Source organism: Trachemys scripta, chromosome 10 (genome assembly GCF_013100865.1).
Source record: "Trachemys scripta elegans isolate TJP31775 chromosome 10, CAS_Tse_1.0, whole genome shotgun sequence".
Classification (NCBI taxonomy): domain Eukaryota; kingdom Metazoa; phylum Chordata; order Testudines; family Emydidae; genus Trachemys; species Trachemys scripta.
In genome coordinates this window covers 11,663,596-11,677,484 of record NC_048307.1, presented here as the reverse complement: position 1 = coordinate 11,677,484, position 13,889 = coordinate 11,663,596, and the positions used below count along the sequence as shown (strand labels likewise).

General features: G+C 44.0%; 1 protein-coding gene across 3 annotated transcripts in view; it reads right to left on the bottom strand.

Annotated features, from left to right (window-relative positions):
- Window positions 1-13,889, bottom strand: part of MAD1L1 (mitotic arrest deficient 1 like 1) — a 528,574-nt gene that overhangs the window by 55,742 nt on the left and 458,943 nt on the right. The window lies entirely within an intron of this gene.

Here is a 13,889-nt window from a genome sequence, read left to right as displayed (position 1 = left end):
TGGTCATTGGCCAAGTCTTACCTCTTGTCAACACTGTCTGGTTAACTACCAAAAACAACAGCATGAAGTTCACAGGGTGATAGATCAAGAGGGGAGAGTAACAGGTGATTGATAACAGGGACACTGTGCGGGGATAAACAGGCAGTTTTCAATGTCAGGAGCACTCATCAGAGGTCTTCAGAAGGCTTCACGTCCAAGAGAGTCGCTCTGCATTCTGAGGAAAGCCCATTTTTCCGTAATTCGTCAGGTTAAAAAATGACTCCCTCTCCCCCTACAGCATATGACCAATTCTCATGCAGCGTGCCAAAGCCTCCTTTCACTATTAATATCACTCATTGTGAAATGTAATTACCAGCTCTATCACAAAGCGTCAGGCACATTTATCCACTATACACACTTGCTGACTTTAGACTACATCAGTCACTGGCAGGCTTGATCTGACAACGTCGTCCAATGGAAAAAGCGGTTGCACAAGTTCCCGTCTAACTTAGGCCACTTAAGTAGAGCAGCCAACAGACTTGGGCTTTGAACATGGGCAAAACAAATGAGCAAGAGAGTATGGAAGAGAGAGAGAATTTAACTCCACACAGCCTGTTAATTTAACTCCCAAAGAAAGAACAATGATTGGGAATAGTGGGGAGTGTGGCTAGGGAAGACAGAGGAGCAAATGCTCTATAAAACTATCCTAAAGGACAGTGGGAAATGCAGGGCTCCCTCCCATAGGCTGAGCTCAGCGCTGCTGGAAATTAGCCCATTAGGGAAAGAGCTCTCCTTAGCTTTACTCCTCACCACCACACTTTGGTTGTAGCCAATGGAAAAATGTTATTATCTTCACCTGTTTGAGTCCCACCCTCTCCTACTGCTTCAAAGTCTTTTCAAACTCTCCCTGAACATGCATGCAGCATACTGAGTCCCCAATGCTTGCTTCAGTACCTCCCACCTGGTGGAACCTGAACAGCCATTTGGGGTGCGAACTCTGATTCCAATCCAGTCAGCCAATCACACATTACAGTTTGGGCTTAATTGGGAGATATTATTAAGGGGATAAAATAGAAATCCTCATTGCCACCAAACTAGCTTTTATTTTAAGTATTTTAAATTCCCCAGATCTAAATGCCATCTCTCTGAATATCAGGCAGTGTGCTTAGAAGATGTTTTCCATCTCCCATGCTTAGACTGTGGGCAGTTCCAGAGACTTTTTTTAGTTTTAAAACACACAACACCCACCATGGGAACCCGAGCCCTTTTAAATTAAATAAGAATTATTATTTATTTTACTTTCATGTCAGAATGGTCCCAAATTAGAATTAGTTACCTCATAATTAATAGATTCCTTCCCACGGCATCTGGAGAAGAATGCTTGCCATCAGGTCTGGGGACAGTATGGCACTCCGTGAAGATCTAATCAATGGCAATTATGCCTTCTCATCTCTGATCATTAATTAAGGTTTTAAAATTTAACTCTTTTGCTGCTACCCTGGAGCCATTAAAGGAGAACAGCATTGCACTAATGAGTCTCAGGTCCTGACATATATGTTGGATGACTTTGGACAGCCCTTCTTCAGCTTTCATTGATGACTGCTCCACATACCATTACCGATTAAAAAGGAAAAGGAAAAATAAGACAAACTGTTACTTTTATCCCTTCCTCTGTCTTTCACGTGAGTCATCTTTTAGTCTCCAACAAACATCACCAAGAGAGGAGACTGGAAAGGAGTGCTTTCCTACCAGAGCATAACTGTTGGTGCTGTTTTTGATGATTAACCATTTGTGGATCATCTACCTTTAGATTTCACATAATGGTATTTCCTATTCTGATCCATCCCTTTATGAGCATTATGGTGGCAGGTGGTGTGCTATTAGACACTACGGCCACATTGAAGTGGTAGCAGGGAGGAGTATCTACTAAAATAGTAACACTTCAAAATAACAAAGGTGAAGGCCCACAGAAGAAGCTTTGATTTTATTTTTATACCTCAAACCAGTTATTTGAATGCATTATGAAAGCCGTAAATATATCCAGTGGACTTACTAAATATATATTATTAATTTCCACTCATTATTGATGACCTTATAAATTCACAAGCGATGGAACCATGATGGTTTTAGGGAAGGATCATTAATAATAAGTGGAGCTAAATAATGTACGGGAAGTCAGCTCATACTGTGTTCATAGGACTGCAGTGCCTTATATTTATTTAAGTCAATTGTGTGTTGGCTTTTTATTCTTTGCAGGATAATGCTGGAAGTGCTACTGAGAACCAGAATTTCTGCCATTCTGTTACTGATCACAATGGACAGGTGTTCCCTTTCTATGCACCACATCTCGAAGTTAGAGCAAATCTCTAAAATCTCCTCTTCCCTCCATCATTGCTCCCTCCACGAGACATCTCCATTGTTCCCCCACAATTCCACATCATTCCTTCTCACCCCAACACACTGAGAATGCTAGACCTTGAAACAGCCATAGATGATCTAGAGATAAACTCCAGCTATGCAAGCATGGAAGGTGAAGGACCCAAACCTGCAATCATAGAGTTATTCTGAAATACATGGGAACACTGCATGGCTGACAAATCAGGAAAGACAAGCCTTGTGCTATGTGTATGTACAGAAGATTTTGTTTTGGTTCCATCTGTTGGGGCTAATTTGTTAATTATTAAATAGATAATTTATCATTGCTGCCTGCTTGATCTGTGTTTATTACCCATTGTCTGTAGCAAAGAAAGTGCTGTATGAATAAAGATGGGATTAATTAATAAAGAAAAGTTCAGGCAACTGCAAACTTACAATAGCTGCTTCCAGTCCCCATGCTCTGCTGAGCAAATACGGAGTGAGGGGAGAAATATCAGGTGGAAGCTCGTCTCTGAACCCCAAATTCCTACACTTCCCCACCATATTAACTGCTCCTGGATAATGGAAGAGAAACCTCATTTCTTAAGATGTTAAGTTAATACTAACTTTTTCTACTCAGGCTTCAGAAATATGACGCAGCTTTTTGTTACACTCAATCTGGCTATTTCATTAACCTCAAACCTTGAATAAGCAACTTCAGAGGCTTTCTTCCGATGGCCAGTTTCACTGCTGTTACTTAGAACCCTATGGGGAGCAGTGGACAAGAATTATGTGAATTATTTCACAAAGCTGCTGCTTGAGAAAACAATACACAGCAGTCAAGGTGTTAGATATATTGCCCCTGGACTTCACTGGTGACCCACCTTCTGCATTTTTCCTATTGGCCTCAGGCTGGTGGGTCTAGGCTGCTGACTAGTGCGTATCTATATATTTTTAAAGACCTCTTATTTCCTGTTTGACAAAACATTCTGCAAGACTGTGAACAGTTGCTTCCTCCGCCTTGCTTTCAATTTTAGAAATTTGCACTCATCGTTTTCACTATAGGGGGATTTCAAGAGTGGCTAAAGAACCAATATCCATGTGTTAGTGTTGCCCGGCCCAGCCGTCTTGCTGCTGGGATGGTATGTAATGCAGCAATAATAGTTATGGAAGTGTCACATTCCATGATCACTTTGTTAATCTCCATAGCAGATGATGGCTGCTATTTTCAAATTTTTACTAGCATTTGCTTTGGAGGGGAGAAGGGGAGGATGGCAGTGAGGGAGGAAGGGCCTGGAAGTGGTGAGAGTGGGAAGAAAGATTTTGTCAAGCACCTTTCAGAAATTCCCTGCATAAACCTCTTGCTTTTGCAACTGATACATTAAAATGCAAAGGAAATAAAAGACAGACATGGAACCTACCATTTCATTAAGAAAATGTGACTGATCAGATAGTGAAATCCTCTGAACTCTGAAGGAATTTGACATAATTGAACGCCAAGAAAAGTTCACATTTATAGCTTAAGAGAAGGAAAATTGACCCGTGGAATCTGCTCCAAGCAAAAAAAATCTACAAAAGTTACAGAAATGTAGACACGTGCTTCAAGAAAACACAGGAAATCATGGCTTATTTTCCCTCTGCTGATGCTAAATACCATAATTAAATGATAATCACTTTTAATGATTATGTTATCCAACTATCTCAGCAGACGATGCAAACTTTTATGAAATAAATGTCAAAACCCCCATCAGATAGGTGCTATTACATCCATTTTATAAATAGCTGAATTGAGGCAAAAAGAAGTAAAATTACTCAACTAAGGTAGCAAGCAAGTTAGTGGCTGAGCCAGGAATAGAACCCAGGATCCTAATTGCAAGGCATATGCCCTTACCATGAAACCACACTGTATTTGGTCTGGAGCAGGTTATGCATCCAGGACGGGTTAAAAGCCTTCGCATAAGCCTTCATAAGAGAAGCCAGACTTCAGACCTTAAGCTTGACTGCAGGGGTCTGTTACTTTAACAAAAAGAAAACGCCGGTGCCATATGCCTCTTGTGGGTGGAAGTGCATCTCCATCACCTCAGCTGCTCATGATCAATTTAACAACCATTTTGCACAAACAAAAGTTTACTTGCTGAATAAATTAATTATGACAGAGTAAACAACAACTTTTTAAAAATGCATGTTTCTATGTGATTACTTTTTTAATTGGTTGGTTGAACATCTAAAATTTAATTTTCAACTTGATTTTCCTCATGAGATTTTCCTCAACACATGGTCAGGCTGACGGGGACACAAATCACAGGGGGAGCTGCCAGGATTCACTAACAGGCTTTTTAGAGTCGTGACTTAAGACTTCTACTTTCCCCCCCGATATGCCCCCAGTTTTGTGTTATCATTAGTGAAGAAAAAAGCCAATCTACACCAGCAACACTTGTTTTTTTTCTTTCCAGTTTTACCTTTAAATTTATTAAGAGACATGTTGCTTGGTAGACTGAGCCCAGGTCTGGGAGCCAGGAATTCTTGGCTTTGAATCTAAGCTCTGACCATTTCTCTTCCTATGGCCTGGAGCAAGTCCCTTCACTTCCCTGGGCCTTGTTTTCCCCATCTGTAAAACAGGCATATTAATATTAACCAATCTCACTTGGAGGTTTTGAAGATTAATTAGGATTGGAAAATGCTTGGAAGATGAAAGTTACCGTACACGGGCTCTGTTTAGAACAAAAAAACACAAATGTTCACTCTTACACTAAGACAAATATGTGGCTAGGCTGCGTCTCTGACTGCCTCCATTGAAGGCAAGCTGGCAGCTAGGTCACTGTTACAGCAGAGCAAAGCCACTTTCATCCTGGCAGAATTATCTATCTGTTAATAAAGGCTACAGTTCTCTGCGCCTTTCTGTTTAGTCAGTCTTTAGAAAAGGGCCTGAATATGCTTCTCTCTCCATGTCTCTCATGATTTATATTTTCATTGTCAGACACCAGCCTGCCAGTGATGTTCCCACACTTTTAAAGAAGGGACCATGATGACCATCCCGTCTGACCTCCTGCACAACACAGGCCACTGAAATAAACCCAGCAATTCATTCATCAAGCCCATAACTTCTGGTTGAGCTCTTTTGGAAAGAGAACCAATCCTGATTTACAGACGTCAAGCAATGGAGAATCCGCCCCATTCCCAGGTAAGTTGTTCCAATGGTTAATCACCCTCACGTAATAATTACCCCTTATTTCTAATCTGAATTTGTTTAGCTTCAGCTTCCAGCCCAATGGATCTTGTTAAACCGTTGTTGACTACATGAAAGAGCCCTTCACTATCAGAAATCTCCTGATGTAAGTACTTATAAACGGTGATCAAGTCACCTCTTCACCTTCTCTTTTTACAGCTATATAGATTGAGCTTTAGTCTCTCGCTGCTTTTAGCACTGAAGTCGCAGGCAATAGAAAAGGATGCCACCCAACAAGAATTCCCATTGTTTTCATGACACACCAAGTTAAAAATGGTAATAAGACAAAATGCCAACTGTTGTGCTGTGTGCTCTGCATCACTCATCAGTTCTCTATGTTATTCTGTCTCCCCCATCTTAGGTCATATTTAGGTCTTTAAATCAAGGTTGAGTGTCTGTTTCTAAAAGAGATGCTAGCCATGTGGACCCTGCCACCTCACACTAAAAGCTCGGTAATGCGCTAGGATGTCATAGCACACTCTGGAGCATTTAGTGTATGGTAACAGTGTCCATGAAGTCAGTCAGTGTGTGGCAGGCTAGAGCGCTGTAGAGTTACACCACAGCTTGCTGCATGCTAACTGACAGTGTAGACAAGCCCTGAGAGCAGAGAATTTGTTCAAGGATGAGAGCAAGCACAGGTGCCTAGCAACATCGGACAGCACATGTGACAGAGAACTGGGCGAAAAGGAGAGAACTGTCCAAGAGATCTGGGAAGAAGCAACTCAGTTAGCATTGGGGAAGAGATGATTATATTTAGGTAATCGGCATGATAGGCAGAAAAAGCGAAACTGCCTTGGAGGAGAGAACAGCTGGCAAAGCGCCTTGAGAGAAGGAGACAGGTGTTGAGATAGCAAGTAGCCTCTTAAAGAGCAAAAGCAATAAGCCCACTGCAGGATTTTCAATAACAAACAGCATTCTCCCCAGTGTGTCACCGATTGCCCCCCGTCCCATCCATGGAGGGGCTGAAACTCTTTTGAAAAGATGCTGTGTCTGGGCCTGGAGCCAAGCTTCAAATGTAAATCATTGGTTAACTAGAGCATTTTACAGTCACACCCCAGCTTGCCGTGCACTCGCTGACCGTGTAGACAAGCCTGCACTCTTCTGGACACACTACTTTTATAGCATGTCCTCTCCCTGCCCACTGCTCCTCTGTACGACTATTGATCTAGGCTCCCTTCCCCTCAGTGCGCCTCTTTATCCATGGGACATCTCTTCTCCAATGCACTTAACAAGCACTGATCTTTCCCCTCCATTCAATGCTGCTCTAAATCAAGTCCTCTCTTCTCTCACTGCTGCTGCTAGCTCACCATAAGTACATGCTCGCTCCTCCTTACCACGGTACCTGGGACCCCTGCTTTCTCTGACCTCAACTCAACACTGCCCTCTTACTCTTTCGTTCTTTCAATCAGGCCTGCTACCACCAACATTAGCTGCTCAGTACTTCTAGGTTTCACCATCGTTTTTATAGGGAAATAGCCTGTGTGCAAGTGATGGAGCAAGTGCCATACAGCAGCACAACTCCTTGGTACTACTGTCTCTTCCCTGTGACAGCCGTCCATTATTCACTTGAAGGGGTAGGAAAGCAGGGTGGGAACGGCTGGGCTGGGCTGTCACCTTGATTCTTTGATTCCTACCACATTTGCACTACTTCAAGGTAGCAAAAGTGTGACTTTTCAAGAAGCTCATGGTAGGCACTAGCAGGCTGCATTTATCATTAATCATCTCTCCTCACTCTGTGAACTGGAGTGCAGTCGCAGGCATATTTTGATTTGCTCTAAATTGACTGGTAATGGTGGTTCCAGACATCAAAAATGACTGTAATTACATCTATGTCAGGGCTGTGCAGTCATGTTATGGTTATGTCAGTAGAGTGACAACGGGAGAGGGGTGCCAGGGTCGATACTAGGTATATAGGGGTGGGGGGGGGGGGAGAGAGGGGAAGGCCAGTCCAGCAACTAGCAATGCAAGTTTATAAATTCATATTAGGAGGTACTGGACAATTAACGAGCATCTGATCTCAGATTAATGGAGTTCAGGATAAAGAGGAACGGGATCCAACTTTACAGCAGCAAAGGAGGAAACAACTGGGATGCAGCAAACATGCTAAAGGTGCTGTGAGGGGACCATGCTCTTCCCGTATCATTTTAATCTGTTTTATGTGAAGGAGGCAGATGTGGGAGGGAAGGCAGAGGTCATGGCCTGGTGTCAATAAAATGCAAAAAATGGTACCAAAAACAATAGGATTTTTTGCTTAATTCTTCTGCTGCTTTTCTTCTTCTCCTCTGTCTTTCAGGTGTTCTTCTGTAAATGTTGAACTGACACTTAGCACAACGGGACTTTACAATGCTCAGGAAATGGAGGATTTAAAACACTATCTCAGTCTGTTTAAAGAGCAGGATTCCAAAGCCCATGTTCTCTGGATTTCTTCCCAGTTAGAAAGAGCAGAGATTTTTCTCCCCAGCAGCAGTGACAAACATAAAGCTCAGCATGTGGGCCGCCTTTCCAAGTAGTGTCTGGGTTGTTTAATTTAAAGTGAATTTAGCACTGGTGGAAGGAACTGATTGTGAACAGTGGAAACTCAACGCTAATAATCCACAGAACAAGTGCCGCAAGGTGGCAGCAGTGCCTGCTTTCTCAGAGTGCCCTGCCAGCGAGCCTGAACCCTTGCGCTGAGCAAGGATACTTCAGTCAAATCCCCAACCTTTCTGCCAACAGCTAGTATGGTGGGTTGTAGTGCGTTGACAACCTGCCAACTAGGGTGGTGGTTTCTGTTTTAAGTAGGTTCCTTCTCTCTGGGAACTTCTTTCACAGAGCAAAGCTGCTGTCCAATGGGAATGATTTTCTGTCACTAATGACCTAGGCCAGATTTGACCTGATGGCCTACAGCTGAAAGGATCTAGTCTCTACTGACCAGTCCTACGGCCATGCTAACAACAGTGGGAGCTCATTTCTCCCCCTTCACTTGAGAATTGTTGTCTGTGGGTTTTCTGGAAGTGGACTGGTATTCAATAAGGAACAGCCTTCCCTCATCAGCCCTCTGTGGTTTTCTCTTGCCCCCATGGTTCCCCGACAAAGAGGACTTTGGCAACAAACAAACCTACAGATTAGAGACTGCAAGATACATATTCCTATGTGATTGCTTTTTCAATTTACTGGTTTAACTGAAGGCTGCCATTCACAAATGCGGGTGCAAAGGGTATGTCTATACTACCCGCCGGATTGGCGGGTAGTGATCGATCTATCAGGGATCGATGTATTGCGTCTCGTCTAGACGCGATACATCGATCCCCGAACGCGCTCCCCGTCGACTCCGGAACTCCACCAGGGCGAGAGGTGGAAGCGGAGTCGACGGGGGAGTGGCGGCCGTCGATCCCGCACCGCGAGGACGTGAAGTAAGTCAATCTAAGATGCGTTGACTTCAGCTACGCTATTCTCGTAGCTGAAGTTGCGTACCTTAGATCGATCCCCACCTCGCCCAATGTAGACCAGGCCTTAAAGAGGCACAATTTTACAGGTGCAGAAGGACAACGTTAACTCCAGTCCCAACAACATAGCCAGAGCTCTACAAATGGATCCAGGATGCTCACTGTAAAAGCAGGAGGCAATTAAAGAAAGCAGTGTGTTTCCCACAGAGGCCTTTAGGCAATAGCAGCATGGGGAAGGGAAAGAAATCAACTCCTAAGAGTTGGTTCCCACCAGTACTGCTCAGTACTCTGGACATAAATTTTGTTACATTAATGAGTCACAGTGGTCACATAACCTGCCATTCCATCACTTCTTGCTTTCTAATGGCTCCTGTCGGAGTTCTAATCTCAGTAAAATGCTGGAGGAGCCTCTCAAATGGCCATGCTTTACTGCTGTCAGTCTGTCACTGGCGCCTCATGCCAACGGGGCACGAGGGAGCAATCTCTTACTTCAGAGATCAAAGTTCCACATTAATGACCAGAAACTGCTGCTCGCCCCGAGTGCAGACAGGCTGAGAAACTTGCTCCCTCTCAAGCCAGAAGTCTCGCTTATTTATGGGAGCAACAGTTAATCCTGTTGATGGCTCTCTGTCATCATTATTTATTTGTTGTTTAATGCCCAAATTGCAACGCACGCTTGCGAGAATGTAAGAGAGGCAGAGTCTCTTCCTTGAAGAGCTTTCCATCTAGGAATAGACAAAATGCATGAAGGGAGACTAGCACAAAGGGTAGAGGGTAGTGGCCGGCAGAATGGGCGTATACAGATAAAGCACTCCATTGCCCTGTACTTCTACAAGGCTACAGGGGTATTTTAAACAGCTTATTACAGACTCTTAAAACATGTCATGAAGGGTGCGGTTTGTTTTTTTGCAGGGTGAGCTACAGAAGGGGAAGAAGAGGTGGTGTTTGTGGGGGGGGGGGTTGAAGAGAGAGATTAGAAAGGGGGATAAGAAGGGAGAAGGGCAATCTGAGGCTTCATCATCCTGCCTTACAAATGTTTGACTAGCCACAACTATGTCCAAACATCAAGAGCCAAGGCTCCTTGGGTGGAGTCACAATATGGGCATTAGGCCCTCCTGATGCCTTGGCCCCACTCAGCCTAACACAACTCGCTTTGGACTTGCTGATTTTACAACGATGGCAGATCACTCTAAGCTCCCGGAGGGATTGTCCTAATCTTCCTTTTTCCTAAATCTTAAAAATAAATGGTCAGGAAGGGCAGCCAGACAGGTCCTAACAAGGTACAGTATTACCAGAAGGCAACGGCTCTGGCTTTTGATCATTCACGTCCTGTACTCTGCAGGTATGAAGATCATACTTTGACGTTATATATCGCTTTTCATTTGATGATTGCGAAGTGCTTTAAAAAGACAAGCAAGTATCATTATCTCCTTTAGATACAGGGAATTTTTATTATCTGTATTCTACATACAGCTTTGAAGCACAGACAGATTATGTCAAGTGACTTGCCCAAGCTTACACAGCAAGTCAGGAACAGAATTCAGATCTAATCACTGGACAATGCTGCTTCCTCTGATTTCTGCATGCAAAACACTTGAGCAATTTTCCCGTGCTGCATGCACAGGGGTTCTGTGCCTATGCATACATTTAGGCACAAAGGGCTTGATCATACGTTATTGAAAAAAATAAGACCTATAACTCTCTTTCAGGCAACCCCAAATACCCAGACAAGACACAGTCAGGACCTGAACACTTCCAAATGTTCACACAACTGGTGTGTACCAAACAGCGACTGAATTTGGAGAGTCAAACTCTGTAGGATGGCAAGAAGCATGCTTGGAAGCTGCAAGTCTAAATAACACCACCGAAGATTTGGCTTCTTTATAGAAATAACATCTATCTCCTATTTGGGTTTATTGTTGGCATGACAGGCCAGATGTGGTCCTGGCTAGTTTTTGCCTATGGTCTGAATCTACCTGTTAAAGAAAATTTTTGAAAATGTTTGGCACACCAAAGGCCTTGCTGACTGCAGGGTCAAAGCTGAGACTACCCAGAAAAGGCAGGGATAGGCCATTGAGTCACCCCACAGGACTAGAAGAGAAAAGAATTGTGATGGTGCAGGCTGGCATTTTAGTGGATGTCCCCGTGAAGGGAATCAATAAACCTGGAGACTACGGCCTTCCTAATGATGACCCAGGAACATGCTACTGCTCCGCTCGCCACGGAACTCTGCTCTTGGCCCTTCCCGTCAGATTTCTTCCCAGGGCTCGGCAGCTACAACTTCCATACGTTAGGGAATAGGGTAGCAGCCATCGAGTCGTGTTTGCCTGCGGTGGAGTTCTGTTCCATGGCAGTTGTGATGCAGTCAGAGGCTCTGCTGCTGTAACAGCCCAAGGCTATCAGGAGTATGCTTGTGGATTTAACTCTCTGTGAAGCACAGAATTAGTCCTCAGGAGCACAGAGGACGTTATACACATGAACAGGAGTGTGAACTCATCCAGGGACAGTGGTCTCTGTATCAAGATTAATTAGTCTGGAATGGAAGCCATCTGCTGGTAAAAGGTTACAAGCTTGGCCTGTTATGTTACTTCCTCCTGTCCTCTCCCGCTCACCATTCTGCCTTCAACCTTCTCCTCTTTGCTGGTCTAGTTTCAGCCAATTAGTAAGTATCAGATGCCACTGCCTAATGGCATCTGATCCTGTAGCAGTTCTCTCTGACATTCATTAAATCCTTCCTGACTGCTGATTCTCATTCACTTGTTCAGGTAGCCAAATAATGAACAATCACAGCTTCTTCCATTGGACTCTACCTGGAGTGCAACTGCATTCCAACCTTCTCTCCCACACTGTCCTTGATATGTCTACTCATTGCAGCACCAGCTGATTCAGAGGTCCTCAATGCAAACAGATCTACTAATGCTGCTTCACTCCCACCTTTTCCTACACTGCTCACAAATGGAAGGAGGCTAAAGAGAAAGCTCAGAGGAGAAAAAAAGAAGGCAACTTATTGATAGCATTGTACTGCTTCCACTCTCAATCGTTAAAGACCACACAACTCTGCACTTCCTCAGGTAGAGATGGCCCTAAACCAAAGGCCTACCCCTGGATCCACATACCACCTTCTTAGCTTTGGGAATGTTTGGATATCATCCTCGCTGCCATTTCTACTCTAACAAGGCAGCTGCTTACAGGGAGGCTAATGGCATAGCAGACACGGCTGGACACTGCATAGTTTGGTGGAGGTATGGAAGCGAGGTTCTCCTTACTGATTCATCAGCTTTCCTTATTCCACATCAGTCCTTCATTGTCTCCACCCGTTCCTTCTCAGAGGGGAGCTCACCTCCACGGTAGCCTTGAAGGACACAGCTATGTTCTGGATGATAAGGTAAAAGGGAGACTTTGTGCTTATCCATAGATATGCATACACACCTGAGCTGAAGTGAGTGGGACGTAGATAGCAGTAAGCACAAGTGTTGGTAATTACAGAGAAATGGCAGTAATGTAAGATGAAAGAGTGCAGTGCGTCTAACTCCAGTTTGCACACACTGTCCGAGAGAGTCAAAACCAGAGGGAACTCTCTTTTCTATCTGGAGGTATCCCACATCTTTCAGCTCAGATAAGATGGTTTTGCTGGAAGGAAACAAAATCCTGTAGTTTACAGAAACAAACACTCACTCATAAGGACCAGTTGTTCCAGGAAAAAGAATTCCATGCGTCGGTGTAAAGACTATTTAAATACTGCACAGCACCACATTTCCCTCATGGCTTCTGTACGTCATACTTTATGAGCCAATCCATATGCTTAACCTGGCAGTGAGACTATACTCCTGTCATGTTCACTGAGCTAATGGGAGCCAGCAATGTTACCTGCCTCTTGGAGGATGGCATTCTTACCTAAACCAATATTTGTCTAATAAAAGGTCAGCCTATTAGACAGCATCTATTTGCAAAATTAAGAGCCTCTCTCCGGCAGCTAAATGCTTGCTTTGGATTTGGAATTACTGTAATTAAAGTTACATTGTGCTCGGATTGGTGCCAATCACTGCAGAGCTGCAGACACGACCTGCCGTTCCCGGAACCAGGCGGCTGGGCGTCCCACTCCATTAGCTCTGGGGAATTAGCTGTCATTAACGAAGAGATGCACACTCCTTCGTGTTGTCAAACCGCAATCAAGCAGGTCGCAGGTGAAGAATAAATACTTTCAGAACAAGCCCAATTACACCATTTACATTTCATTACAGAACCTGTTTAATCCACTGATGGGCTCCCGAGTTCTTCTGCCTAATAAACAGCATTTCAGAGGAATTAATAGGCCCTGCAAAACATGCTAATTACGCTCTTTTGCATTGCATTTGCAATATTGATTTTTAAAGTTGCCACTTCCCCCCCGTCCCGCAGCTTTAACTTTCAGCAAAATGCGTCTCAAACCAGCTTAATTACTGGAGAGTTTAGAAGCTAATGCATGTCACTTGTCAGAGGTGAGCCCTGGTGAAGGCAGAGATACCGTGAGGGACTTCATGTCCCTAACTTGCATGAGCTCTTTGAGACGACTACTGGAAACAGCTGCTGAATAGCAATTACAGATGGAGAACAGGCTTCAGCAGAGACTTTACCATAGCAACCAAGCCTAGCCGGACCTGCTCCCCAAAGATGCCTCCTGCTCACAGAGACCACAGCAGCGGAACGGGTACGACAACAGCATAACCACAGCAATCTCATTTTGATTTGAAACTGAAGCTATCTATCTGATGCTTTCCTGGGCACCGAGCTGTTGAAAAACAAAAGTTAAATTTATTTCCAAATTGCGGGCCTCAACTAAACCATCAGTGCTGGGAGAATCACAAGAACAGAACAAATTAGAGGCACTTGTTAAAAACATACAGGCTGGCTGTTTCTTCACTCTG